This window comes from Cupressus sempervirens, chromosome 11, assembly GCF_028749045.1.
Source record: "Cupressus sempervirens isolate cs-2001-9-10 chromosome 11, ASM2874904v1, whole genome shotgun sequence".
Lineage (NCBI taxonomy): Eukaryota > Viridiplantae > Streptophyta > Pinopsida > Cupressales > Cupressaceae > Cupressus > Cupressus sempervirens.
The window spans coordinates 245,992,283-246,007,288 of NC_143128.1; positions in this window are offsets into that span (position 1 = coordinate 245,992,283).

The window sequence follows — 15,006 nt, forward strand, 5'->3', positions numbered from 1 at the left end:
TACATCTGGTGAATACATGTATAAAAATTGATTGCATAAATGGATAGTTCATTTCTTGTCAATTCCAATGGTATATTATAGGGCATATTTTGGATAAAAATTGTGCCTCTACAATCCATTTGAAAATTCTAGTCCTCAGATATGAATAGAGTTAAAAAATGAAAAATGAAAAATATTATATAGTGTAAACTATATAAAAACATTAAATTCATTCAAATCTTCAATTTTTTTGAATGAATGCATAGATTTAAATTTGTATCATTTTAATCTTTATTTTATTTCCATATCCATTTTTCCTCATCTCTCCTGCCACATGGCAAATTTCCATTTTCTAGTTGACTCGAGCGGGCCCCACATTTTATCATGCCATATTTTAACATTTTGATTTTTCAATATTACAATAATATGATGAAATCATAATATCTTAAGCTTTATGCTTCTCATTCTCAATCTTACGAACAAGACAATTTTCGTAATTTCATAGTTCTTTATCCTTATCTCTCGAATCACATGACAAGAGGCACCATCATAGCATGTTATCCTAGAATTCTACCTCTTACAATCCCCCAACAAACTAGACATTGTCATAACATCATGAGCCACAAATTTCTCACCAGGTGTAGCATCTTACACCTTCTTTTTGGGCCTCCTGATCACACGACTGATCATAGCATCATAGGCCTTCTCATTTCTTCCTCTGACCTTAGCTTGGGTATCTTGGTGTAATATTGAAGCACATCAATCTTGCATCTCTGATCTCACAAAATTCTTGTGACCACTGTAACATTGTATCACTTCAAATTTCCTCATGTAATCTTACAAAATTTCACAGAATTGTATGCCTTTGACTTCTAGCTTCCAACCTCACGATGACCCTCCACAATGTGCCATGTGTTACTCCTTCTTTGGCATGTTTGAATAGTCAAAATTATGCTCCATTTTTTCCAAGCTAGTCGCAGGTGAGCCCCTCCACATTTCTAGTGGCTTGTTCATCGAGCATACCTTATAAGGCACTTAAGTATCTTGTGCTCTTATATTTAAAGTAAAACAAACTGTTTCCCATAATGAATATGGGACTAACTATATTTGATGCCATCCCCTACTCACACATACCTTGATTCAAACCATTCTTCTACCTCGAAAGCTTCTCCTTTCATCATGAACTGCATCACCATATTCACTTTTTTTGGGTCGCTCCTTGAATGTCAATGTTCTTTTTTGCCTCTGTTGTTAGATCTAATTTCCTACTATCATAGCACTACCTTTAGCTTGCAGGTAGATTCTATTCCTTTCCTTGACATGGACTTTGTTTCATTGTGATCTAAATCTCCCTCAATGTCATTTTCCTCCATTGATGCTAGGGAAAATTCAAAAGTTTATATGATTGAAGAGGTGGGCTTAAGATTCCATTCTAATGCCAAAAACTACTCAATCCAAAAATGTCATTTTATTCTTGATCATGACTAGGTACAAGATATTTGAATGCAAACTAGGCCTCCTGTCGTTGTTTGACACTTAGGCAAATATGCATAACTAAATACTGCCCAAAATAGAACTTAACAAAATGACTCAGAATATTAGTTTATCATTATAGAATGCATAGACATGTTGAATGCAAGGTGTTAGAAATATAAAATACCTTATAGACCTTAAAATGAGAGCTAGGTACATAAGCATGAAAATGTGCATATATGGTTCAAAGTGACTCAAAAATTTGGAATAGTACTCAAAATGGGGGATGCAATCCCATCACCTTGGTTATTAATAGAGCAACAAATTAATGTCATAAAACAAGCCATATGTAAAATTTGACTTCCTACAATATTTTTTGTGAATATAAGAAAATGTCATATCAAAGAAAAGTGAATTTGGTTCAAGGCTAAAAACAAATGATTGACATACCTTCATCAAGGTAGGTCATGATCTTTTGTATTTAAAATATATTTGTGAAACTACATTCAATTTTCATTGTATTACATTAGAAAAGAATGAAATGATTAGTTGACATTTTTTGCAATATGTTCTACCCCTATTGCTCCCAAAAAACTTCAAAAATAATATAAAACAAGTGATATATGATCTTGGAAAATACATCAGGTAAGTAGTGATATTTGTTCAATATATCAAACAAGTAATATATTTTAATATCTTATATTTATGTGTTTTTTTTTCTTGAATCCCTTGTAGGTGGTTTTCATCTAAAGAAATCCATAAAGAAGATATAAATATTGAAAGAAAAGAAAACTCTACTAATGTGTGTGAAATGCAAAAATGTTTAGCTTCAACTTTTTTCAATGTAGAAGAACACTACCTTAATCAACAATTTAAGGAGATTGAATTGTGTGGACCTATATAGCCTAGGTCAATATAGATGGTTGAGAGACAGTTGAAAATTTTGAAGGGTTTGGTTTGACAAAGAGCACATCTTAAGCGTTCTATGGTTGAGGTATATATGGTATAGAAAATGATGGTGTGCATTACTCAATATCTTCCTAAGCTTGCAACAAAGACCCAAATAGATTGGAATTGGGATCTCAACACCATTAAAAAATTCAAAGGGGAGTGCTTGGTGGGGAATGATAGATTTAGGAAAGTGAAAGGTAATAAATTATGAGATGTTATTGTAGCTAATTAATTCTTAGTCTTCAAAATAAATATGTTCTAAGTCATCTATTTACTTTTGTATAGTTGCTAAATAGTGGTATACAATACATTTGTTCATTGCAAACAATCAAGATTGGATGATGGTATGGATTAAACGGTGTCAACATTTTGGTCATAGATTAAATTGGGAATCTGTATCTTCATTGGTTAAATAAGCTCATTGTAATGGAGATCTCAATGTTATACAAAAGGAAATATATTTAACATGTACTTTAAGATATCTCCACATACTTGTAAGTTTGTTAATCAACTAGACGTTTTTGAACTCATGATGCAATAATTTATACATATTTGACATTATTGTAGGTGAAATGTCACAAGGCTATTTTATGATGGTTATAAATTTCACATCAAATATTTTGATGACACAAAGAGAACTTGTTATTTTGGAATAAGTGCAATCTTCTAGGTGATCAATATTTCATCTAGAAATTAATTACATCATCGAGAATCTCAAAATCTATACTATGGCATTTTGGTTGATATACTTGACTATGAATTTAATTCATTCAAATTATTTCTCTTCATCATCAAATGGTATAGACTATGAATCAATCAAAATGATCCTGATAGAACTATTATTGAGCATGAAAATGGATTTCCAATGATTAATACAAGGTTGTTTGAGCCAGTTGGGGATGAGCCTTATGTTCTTCCAAGCCAATTTGAGTAGATATTTTACTCAAATGTTGCACATAAACTAGGTTGGTAATTTTTTGTTAGACATGATCCAGGAGGAAGGCCGATAAAGTTTAATGCAATGGAAGAAGAAGATACCAAAGAAGAGGAATAAGTGGATCACGATCAAGAGTTAGTCAATGATGCTTCTGATGCTTCTACTAATCACGATGATGATGCTTTGATAGATCATGATGATGATGATGGTGGTGATGATGATGATGAACATGATAGTGGTAGTGATGATGTCAATGATGATGATGATCCCGATGATGAGATTTATGAAGAATAATATCAATGATGAGAAGTTTGATTAGCTAACATTGGAGGGGGGTTTGATTATCAATGACAAGAATAAAAGGTATAGTTATGTGATCAATGCCTATGCTATTCAATATTCAGTTCTTAATAGATCAATGATTAATTTTATTAACTTGTCATGTACATTTTACTATTTATAATTCATATGTAATGTTAATATTTGATATAATTTTGAGTTTATGTATCATGATTTTTTTATCTAACATAAGAAAATTGCTTTACATATATAGAAACCCAAAGCCCTTTCATGAGCATCCCACATAGTCTCATGGATCATCATATATAAGTCAATACACTCCATAGAGATTAATGTATTTTACCATTTTTAAAATATCTCTCTCATTGCCACCTATCTCTCTTATTTTGTGGAGTGTAGGTACCAACAAATAGGTACTTGTCAGATTTTTCTTCCTCAAGTGAGGAAAATTTATTAATTGAAGAAGAAAGTGAGACATTTAGTATGTCTAAATCAAGGAGATCGACTCAAGGTCAAAATATTAGACAAAAATTCAATAAGTGCATTAAATTTTACCTTTCTCAAGGGGGTCATGTTCTTATGATGATGAGAGTGAAGGTGATTCTGATGTTACCTTTAGGTGCAAACATCTATAGAAATAAAGGGTCCCCAATGAACTTCCTCCAATAAATACTAATTTTTGTGTTGGAGAGAGGATATATCACATAGCACCATCCTCACTACATGGTTTGGGCCTATTTTCCATGGATGACATAAAGGTCTCTTACAACAAGGTTATGAGTTGATGGATTATGTCAGACCTCACTATGATTACAATAGTTGGTAGCACATTGTTATAAATAAAAAGTATGTGTAGGTATGCACTTGTGAAAAAATATTTACAACAAAAAGTTAGCGAAAAAAGTAAAATAGTAGCTATACACATTGATGGAAGGCCAAAAGCATTAGGGAATATTATAGGTTTTATAAATAGTACATGACCTGCATTAATTAAGAAGTGACCCAATTGCATATTTGAGGCACATGAGGGAAATCATGCATTCTATGTGTGATAAAATCAATACGTGGAGGCAAAGAGCTTCTTATTGATTACAATTTGAATCATATATATACAAACAAATCCACTATCATGGGTGAGGGTGTATGTACTATGCACATTTAAAATTAACTCCAATCAATGAATCCAACACATCATTATTAGTTTTTGAAATTTAGGGCTACAGTATGGATCAACAACCATAGGATATTCATGACGGTGATGGTTCTCATGGGACTTCTTCTTCCTGATAGGTAAAAATCATTGTTGTTGTATAATTAGATACAAGAAATATGTTAATGTGTATTTTTTATTATGTTTTATTCTTCACTACTATTTTGGATTGGTTTTAAATATAGTACTAATAATATTATTCTTGCAAATGAGTGTTGATCAGGAAACAACAAAGAAAAAAGTAGTCCATCAGAAGTTGCACAATGAGCAAGATGAATTCATGATTGATTTTGCACCAGTCATTGATCCTATCACTACAGTGTAAAAGGTGCTTTATGATTTAGCAAGAAGGTTAAGGAAATTGGCATCAACTCGACCTTAGACTCTTGAAATACAAAAGAGGGAGGATGAGTTGATGCACCTAGTTGAGACATATACAACAAGTATTAATGTAGTTTTTCATTATAACAAAAGTTCAATTAATAGTTTTTATAGTATACTCTTTTATTTATGTCATTAAATAAAATACATATGTGTATTTTTATAGAGGATGTTGAAGAGGTTCAAGGGTGATGACTTAATGGATGATACTTTAGGTGGTTCAAGTACATCACATGTTCTATACTACACTTGTGTTTTTCTCAAACAATATTGTTTTTAATAGCTCTAACAATCTTGTTTTATTGTGCTCTAACAATGTCATTTTTCAGCTCCTACCATTGATCCTATGTTCACTATTTTGCCTACTACAAGGAATAGAACCAAAGAGGTAATGCTGACTACAAATTCAAAAATATGTAGCATTGTCACTGATGTAATGGCAGTGCCTATTAGTAAGTAAATTCCTCTTTTTCCCTCTCGTTTATCATGTGTTTATTTCACTTGAACTATTATTTCTTAGGGAGCATTTTGTAATATTGGATTCATTATATGGAAGAGGTGATGAGGACATTCTTGGGTGTACCCATGTTAGATGTATGGGAACACTAAATAATTGTGATCAATTGCTCATGAGCAATGAAGATGGTCTTCCCATGAGAGTAGCCCAACTTCTAGGTACTTTAAAGATTGATCCATTATTTTACTATACAATATTATACTCATAATAAAATTCACTAACCTCTCATGCAATCCCTTACAATAAATACTAATCTCATTATTATTTTGTAGGAAATAATCTATTTTATGAAAAAAATTATGATGAATGTTTGTGTATATTTGGGCTGACTATATGCACAGGGTATCATATTTTGATTTCATTGCTAGATTATGTTTCCTTTGATAAATTTATTCAAGTAAATTAAAAGGTAGCTTCAATTCATTTATGAATCTAACTATTTTTTTCCTTTTCTTAAAAGGTGGAATTCACAATTGAAAGAGTTAAAGGATAAACTCATTGATGCCATGACAACACTTTTTGGACCCAATGTCTTTCAAAGATTTAGGCTCCTTAAGAAACAAGGCCAAGATTTGAAGTATATTAGGTACAACTAAAAGACCTAAATGAAGAATAACCCTTGTTATGAGTAGCCCCCCTATATTCCTATTATTGAGTGGGAGAATCTTAAAAAGGATGCACTGAGGAAAAACAAAACATGGAGAAATAGTACCACCCAAGGAAAGAAGGTATGTCACAATATTAAGAGTGAAATTATGTAATAATTACTCTTAATACTCATATAATCTAACATATTTCAAACTTCACATAAGTTTCTTGACACATCAAAGGCAACCAAAGCAAGAAAATAGAAGCATAGGCAACACAAGCTCGCGGGTGGATATTCAAAATGCATTGCATGAATTGTAAGCATAAGTAAATGAAAAAATATATGCAAATATTTATAAATTATAAACAATTTGGTCTTTGATGAAATTTATTCCAAAAAAAATTCATGATACCAAAAAAAAATGTAGGCGATGGAGTTTTAAAAGTCAACTTCTGAAGAGAACAAGAAATGAGCCTTTAGACAAGGCTATACAACCATGGTTGAATGACTGAGTAGTGAGAACGCAAGGTTATTTTACTGGATCTATCGATGAGGTAAATAAGTCAATTGTTTTTTATTATTTCAAATTGAATACTTTAGCAATTACTTTATTTGATACTAATTTCCAAAAATATAAGTTGTTATATTTATTTTAAGGAAATAATGATTATATATTGTTTTAAAACTTTAAAGTGAAAATATATCTTTATGTATTAAAATAAATGAATAATATTTCTCAATATTTGTCTTGTATTTATATGTATATATTGTTGATAAATGCATTAATTATTTACATTGGATTGCAACCTTCCAATCGTGATACACCTACTAAGCACCATGGAGCTATCAATTTGAATGTGGATCATGGTAGTCAAGGTATATATTTTCTATTCATTTTTTAATTTTTGAATTATTAATACAAGTAAAATTTTTAAATTAAATTTGGTGTAGTAATACAAATTTTAACTATAATATGTGTTGGGATTAAGAAAAAATCTTGTATTGTAGTTGCAGGGGATGTAGAGGTTGTTCCTAATGAGCATGTTAAGGTTCAAACTAGCAACCAAGATGATGTGGTTGGACAAGGTAAAGAGCATTACAATGTTCTTTAAAATATTTTAAGGCTAAATTTTTTTAAATTTAACCCTTTTATTTGTTATTGCAAAGGACCCACCTTTGCAATATGTTTGTAAACAATTTGTCTCTCACCTTGAATTAGTTTTACATTGACTCCTTATGCCCAAGGTCTTGAGAAACAAGCTATCTCTAACAGATTCGATTAGTGCACTCCTATGTTACTAATCCTCTAAATTGAAGGATATTTCTCCCTTAGATTTAATATATACTTGGAATGATGTTTTTAGTAGACCAAGATGGTGATTATGGGTATGCTCTTAACTTGAGAGCGGAAGAGGCTATCTGGTTCACTTATAGACATAAGCAACCTAGGCAAGGTTTTAGGTCTAACACTAGCTTTACTCCTAAATGCATCTAAGACTATGGGATGAAAGGAGATGTAATGGAAGAAGAACCTCCATGGCCCTAAGTGGCTCTCTAACTAGTCAAGGTTACCCAGTGGAAAAATCCTAGCACACTTCAATCCTAACTTCACATCACAAATGCATGATATCATGCAACTCTGAAAAAGAGCAAAAATACCTATGAAAGATAACACTCTAAGTACTCATTCTTTTAACACTACACTAACACTCTGTTTATCCCAAACACTAATAGCTTCACAAGTACTTTTCCTATAATTGCAGAAAGACTAAACTACATGCATGTTAGCTTAGCTGAAGGAGATAATGAAAGGAACTTAGGAATTCTAGTTCTAAGTGGAATTATAACTTCACATTATCTAGTTACAAACATCAATCTAATCCTTCATTCCATACACCTCTCGATTCTCACTCAATAGTCTCTACTATAGGGGGATAAAATGCATGAAACTTGTCAATCCTTTCTATTAACTTAGAAAATTACATATATAGGCTCCCTCTTAGGGTTCTTGGCTAGTTACAGATTCATCGGTTACATTAACAAAGCACTTGAATCACTCATAAATCCAATAGCCATCGATTAAAATTCAATACATCAGGGAAATAAAGTAGAAATGATTAGAAACCTTCAAATGGTTCATATTCTTCTCTAGTCCATAATACTCACCTTGGCACCAAAACTTGTATTTCATATCCAAATAGTCACTACAGGTTTAAATTCTTGTCATTGATCTTGAATCAATGATCATGATTAAAACATAATAATCATCTTTATTTTAATCCTTATTACTTATTTGCAACTATCATTCATATGATATATTTACCCAATGTGATGGTGTGATGAAGCATGTGCACTGCTTTGTTGGGGTCCATCATGCAATACCTTTAACTAGTGTGATGATGTGATTCACTAACTTTTATTCCATTTCAGAGTTTCACAGCTTGGGATATTTTGAATTCTTTTTAGCTTGTGACCTTGTGATAACTGTTTGACTAGTTTTTTCTTGTCTCTTACCCCTTCACAACTTTCTTTAAGAGTTAACATTAAAACCTTGTGATGCTATGATCATTAGCTTTGACTATCATTTTATGTTCTACACACCATCACAACTTAGAAACCTTCAAACCTGAAACAAGCCACAATCATGTGATCACCACTGAATTGCTACCTCACAACTTCATTGTAGTCTAAGCTTTAATCTTTCTTGCACTCATAATGTTGTGATTGCTTCACACTTAACCACCTAGATCACCTTTTGTAGCTTCACAACCTAGATTTGGAAGTTAGTCTTAACATCTGTGATGCTGCGATGACCATTTTGAGTTTAACCATTACATTCTCACATGCTCATAACTTGACTCCCTAACTCATCATTTAACCATGCGAAGTAACAAAAAAATGATTTTTCTCCTTCATAGCCTTAACTTTGCATTACTTCTAACGACCAATGACCATGCAATAATTGTTTGGCTTGATTGCTAACTTGTTTCTAGAACCTTCACAAATTGGAAACTGGAGTTTCTTTGATCTCTTGTGATGGTGTGAATACATGCTCTCGCTTCTCTGTGACCTTAACCCAAGATTGACTTCAACTGCTTGCAAAGATGTGATCACTCACTTTTGTTGCTTCGTCATGTTAACTTTGGGTTACCTTTAATCACCAGTGAACATGCAATAAGCCTTGATCTTTAAGATTAGAAAACTATGACTAAAGATCTTAACTCTTTTTTTTTTATTTGTGGTGTGGGTACACCTTCTAGCTATGTACATTGTGGTAGACATGTGACACTATTTCATTGCATGCATCATAATTTTATGACTAGGAGAAAAATGCATTGTATAATGTGATGGACCCATCGGGTCATGTGTCATCACCTTGCTTTCCCATTTTGGTTAAATATCACACAATTTTAGAAAGTAGGAAAGTGAGAGCTGTTGATCTATGTAAAATTGGATGATGTCAAGATGATGATGACCCTTATTAGAATCAGTGTCTACAACCAATAAAAACAAGCCATGTGGATCTTATCCTAACACATTTCTTTCCTTTTGGCCCACAACAAGAAGCAAACCCACCATCTCCACATGGCAGCTCATTGCTTCTCCACTTTGGTTATTTTTCTTGCATCTTTGAAAAGTGGGAAAGTGACATAGATTGATATTCTAAGACCTGGTGGATCTAGGAAGATGCATCTCTAAGGGCTATTATAATTCCATCTTAAAACACTGTATGTTGATCTGTACTTAATCTCTAAGCCATTTGACTTCTCTACTTTACATAGTAGATGTGTGGATTAAATATAAGCCATTGATTGGATTTCAAAGAGAGTTATACCACCTTTGATAGAGTTCTTTCACCATTTCTAAGAATTTATCTACTTCTCCTGCATTTGATTTGACTTCTCTAGTTTCCATGATGTTCTTGTGATCTACACTTTGGCTTAGAGATTTGATCCAAATGCTTTTAGTCACCATGTACTCTAAATATAATGTGATCTCTCCCTTCATATGTATCATGCCTTCAATGAAATACTTGATCATAGAGTTAGGTTTTCTAAACAACTTTCTTCTAATCTAGGAAATGCATAAACTTACCCTCCCTTCCCTAATCACCTAATATGAATGAATGCATTAGGTTTCTTTTGAATGCCCACCTAGGTGTACACAAAGGGATAGCTGAGAAGAGAAGTTCCTTATGGAAATCTAGATGCATATATGACATCAAATTGACTCAGCCCTAATCCTAGAAGTTTGAAAAATATAGGGGACCAAAATCATGGCAACATGAAGGACAACAAGATCACGTCTATGGGTGAGAAAAAATATCGACGATGACATGGATATGCCTCTACAACAATATAGGGAAGGACAAAAAACAAAAAAAAATGATTCATGTGAACTTATGTAACTTATTTGATAATGATTGATGTTTATGTCTAGATATTTTATTTATGTTCTATCGAATGTTCATGTGAATTTTCTAATGACTCTTATGTTTTAATGTTAATGTGAATGATATAATCAAACTTATATGTTAATGAATTTTATTATGTGATAATTCATGAATATTACATTTTATTAATAGAATGAATAGATTTTAGATGTTAACGGTGAATTTAGATGTTGGGGGGTGGGGCCAAATGAGCTTTCACCTTCAAGTGGTTGGTTCTGATTAGTAGAGAATATTAAACTATTCCCAAAACCAAGTGAAGCTCAATATTAATCTATGATTGCATGACAACTATGTGAATCTCTTAGTTTTAGGCAATGCAGAAGGAGACTCTATGCCATTAACCCTGTAGCTTGCACACTCTATGGCCTTTTATCTTTGCAATACAAAGATGCGAAGACTAATTTAAGAATGACCTAAAAAAGAAATGGTTAACTCTATAGATTTTCTAGAACTTATGTCAATTGTTTATATTTGAAACTTATGTCAATTTTTTTAATTATGGTAGTTTTCTAACATTAGGTTTTGTTGCTCCAGTGCTTGGTGATGGTGACAAATGGATTGTTCTTTCCAGATATAATGTAAATGCATTTAATAGGGTTACATCAAAATATTAAGTGAGGTATGTAGTATTTGGTACTTTCCTAATCTATATCGATAGTGGTCACCAATTTTTCAAAATTGTGGATGAGTTAACTTTTTTTTAAAAATTAATAGAATTGGGTATATGAATTTTATTATCACATTATCATTATGACTTTTATTTCTAGTTGATAAGATATGAAAATAATTGTAAGTTTGTATGCAAACCCCAACTATGAACGACTTCATGGAGGCTTGGTTTGAATGTTGTAAGAATTGATAATCTCTTGAATTTTTTAGTTTTATCCTTGTAAGTGGTTAGTTGGCATTGTTAGAGTTTTTATCTTCTATCAACTAGGTCTCATTACTTTTATGTTAGGCTCAGAGTTGATACACCCACATTCTAGTTTGGCATTATTGGTGACAAGAACATTGCTTTCAATGCAACTTAGGTAAAGAATAATTAATAGTAGTGTTACAAAGTTAAGTGAGTGTTGCATTTTAGAGTAAACTACCATTCTATTTGGATGAGGTTAGGACTAGTTGAAATTTTATTCTACCTATTGAGAAATTCTTCCTATAATGAAAATGTCATTTAGATATGATTCTTTTGTTATCATTTTGATAGTAGGAGAGACGAATTTAGATTATATTAAAAAACTGATATTTCCTTGGGGCTAATTTGGTCTTTAATTTTTTATATTTTGAGTTGATTGCTACACATTTTGCAATTCACAATTTGTGTTTTACAAGTTTAGATTCCCTTTTCTCTCTATGGTTTTATGTTGATATTAGATTGCTACACCACTTAGGAGTGAAATTTAGGACTTAAGAACTAATTTTTTTTACATATGTTGAGAACATAGATAGTGCAATTAATTCTCATGTATCAAAGTAAGGATAGAGGTCAAATATTAAAGAAGCAATAACTGATACTATTATAAAGAGTCTGAAAGGTGTTGTTTCTCAAATTCATAAGGGTGGGATGCAATATTAATGTACTCAATTAAAAAGGATGATATCTACATCAGTGGTAAAAACATTATAATATTAAAGGGTATAATTTCTACGACCATGTCTTATTCAATTATGGATATATATGTTTAGATTATGCAACAAAATAAAAACTAAGATGCTATAATACAAGCGATTAAAACAATTTTTTGTTAATAATTCCAATTCATTAACAAGCAAGTATTCAAACCCTCATTGAATATGATTTTATGGCTTAATTTTAAGTTCAAAACATAACTTTCCTAATTTCCATTAGATAATGCACTTATTTGATCAATCTATTTGGTGCATGTCTTGCATATAGTATTAGATGGAATGAACTTGAGAATAAACCTTCATTTTGTAATGTTTGTTCTTGTAGCTCTTTTAATTTCCTTATGTATTATCTTAAAATGGAAGCACTTCTATGTTAAGAGTGTTTAGCCCTCTAGGTAAGTGGTATGGGGTCATGTCAAATGCCTTGAATGGGTCTTTGAATGGATTTGGCTATTTTTTCCTTGCTCTACTTCTCTCCCTTCATTTCCAACCTCTTTCTAACAAATTTCTTTGTGAATTTGAGGATTTTGACTTTCTATGTCAAGGATGACTTGAAGGATCAAATTTGACCTCAACCTTGACCTAGGTCATAGACAACCTCGATCTTGACCTAGGGCAGGGTTGACCTTATGCCTAACCCTTGGTCCAATTTTTAATTTTTGGGAGTTTCGAGATATTGGGCTTTAGAAAGTTTCTTTTTCCCACTTCTAGTTCAGCTGTTTCAGGTTTTGGAATGGTAGACTCTTAAATTACATTTAATCTAGGTCCATTTCTAGGTGTTAAGGTTAATTGATATTTAATTCTCCAATGTCAGCCCTCTCTAGAAGTTTTTTCTTTAGATCTCTATATAAGAAATCCTTCTTCCCTTATTTTGACATCCAGGATCTATCACACCTGAACATCTATCTACTTACTATGAGAGATTCCCTACTCTTTATAAGAAGATATCATCGAGAATCCATTTTCAAGTGAGAAAGCATTCTATCATGCAAGTCTTCAAGTTTTCCATTCAAGATCAAGGATTGAAGCATCCAAGCATTTGAAGGGATTTGGTTCAAGCATTCAAGATTTATGATTCAAAACCCTAGATCCAACCATCATGGTGGTGTGATCTTCCTTCAAGATCCTTTTTTCATCTACAAGATCTATTAATACTTATTTCAAGGTGAATTCTAAGCATACAATCATGGAGGTTTTGATTTACATTTGTTAATGTTATGTTCAAGCTTTCATATCAATAATATACTTGTTTACATTTCAAATACAATTGCATATCTTTTGAATATCATAGTTTCATTGTTAGATTTATTTCTACTACTTTATAGCATTCTTTATTTAAATTCCATTATTAAGGTTGATTCCAAACTGGGGGTTGACCAAGGCAAACCCCTCATCCAAAAAACAAAACCATTTTTCTTGCAGACATAGGTGTGGAACAATGATTTAAAATGTTGATTTGCATACCCTTTTCATCAAACTTGTAGTATTCATCAACAAAAAAAAATTGGGGTAGTGTAGGTCAAGGTTGACTTTTTGGGGCACAATTGTGCATTGGGGTAATATTGTGCTCCTCTTTTTGGCTCAAGGTCGACCTCCCTTCAAAAGGACATTTTTTTCTGGGTTTTCTCTATCTTGACATTTCTAGTCTAGAACAAGTTGTAGAAATCCCTAAAACTATGCATAGACATCAGAAATTAGCATTTTCCATATTTATCCTACTTCAAGGTTACTATTTTTCTTTTATCTATTCAGAATTTGAGCTCAAACTTCTCAAATAGAAAGACCATAGTATCTATTCTTTTCTTCATATTCTCCATTACTTGATCCATATGTGCATTGATCACATTCTTGTGGTTAGTCAATTTGGATCATTCCTTTTGGGAATTTTGGTTGAGAATAGTTCCTATTTTCTTCCTATTCATTTTGGTAAACTCAACACTCTTACCCCTTATCTTTTGTGGAATTAGGTGCCCTCTTGTGTTTTGGAGTGTTAAATTTCATTTCATATTTGTTAGGTTTTTTCTTGCATTTTGAAATATGAAAATACAAAAAAAAATCTATATATTCAATAAAATACAAAAACATTTCTTGCATTTCTTTTACCATCAAGATTATTAAGATGCTTTGGTGTGTGGTTATGCTCCTTATTACCCTTCTTTTAGCATCTCTTTACCATGATTATGAGGTTTATGAGAGTATAATTCATTTTAATATGTTCATGATCTTTCATTTTATTCTTGCCTATTCTTTTGTGAATTTAACTGATACTACTCTTCCTACATTCAAAAGTTTCATTAAAGATTCATGTGGTAGACTTATTATTATTTTGGATTATGTGAAGGATTTGGTAGATGATACACCATCTCCTAATCTTCCTAATCTAAATCCTATTATTCCTAATCTGACCCCTAATTCTCCATTTGTTAATCCTCATTCTTCCCATAATTATTGTTAGTAAACAGTTTTTCCTAAGGTTTTAATACTTTTGAATAGGAAAAATGGAATTATCTGCTTGAAATTTGTTTTGTGTTATATAAGGTGTAGCTAAATTTTTATGAAAATATAATCATTATGTCCTCTATTGAGG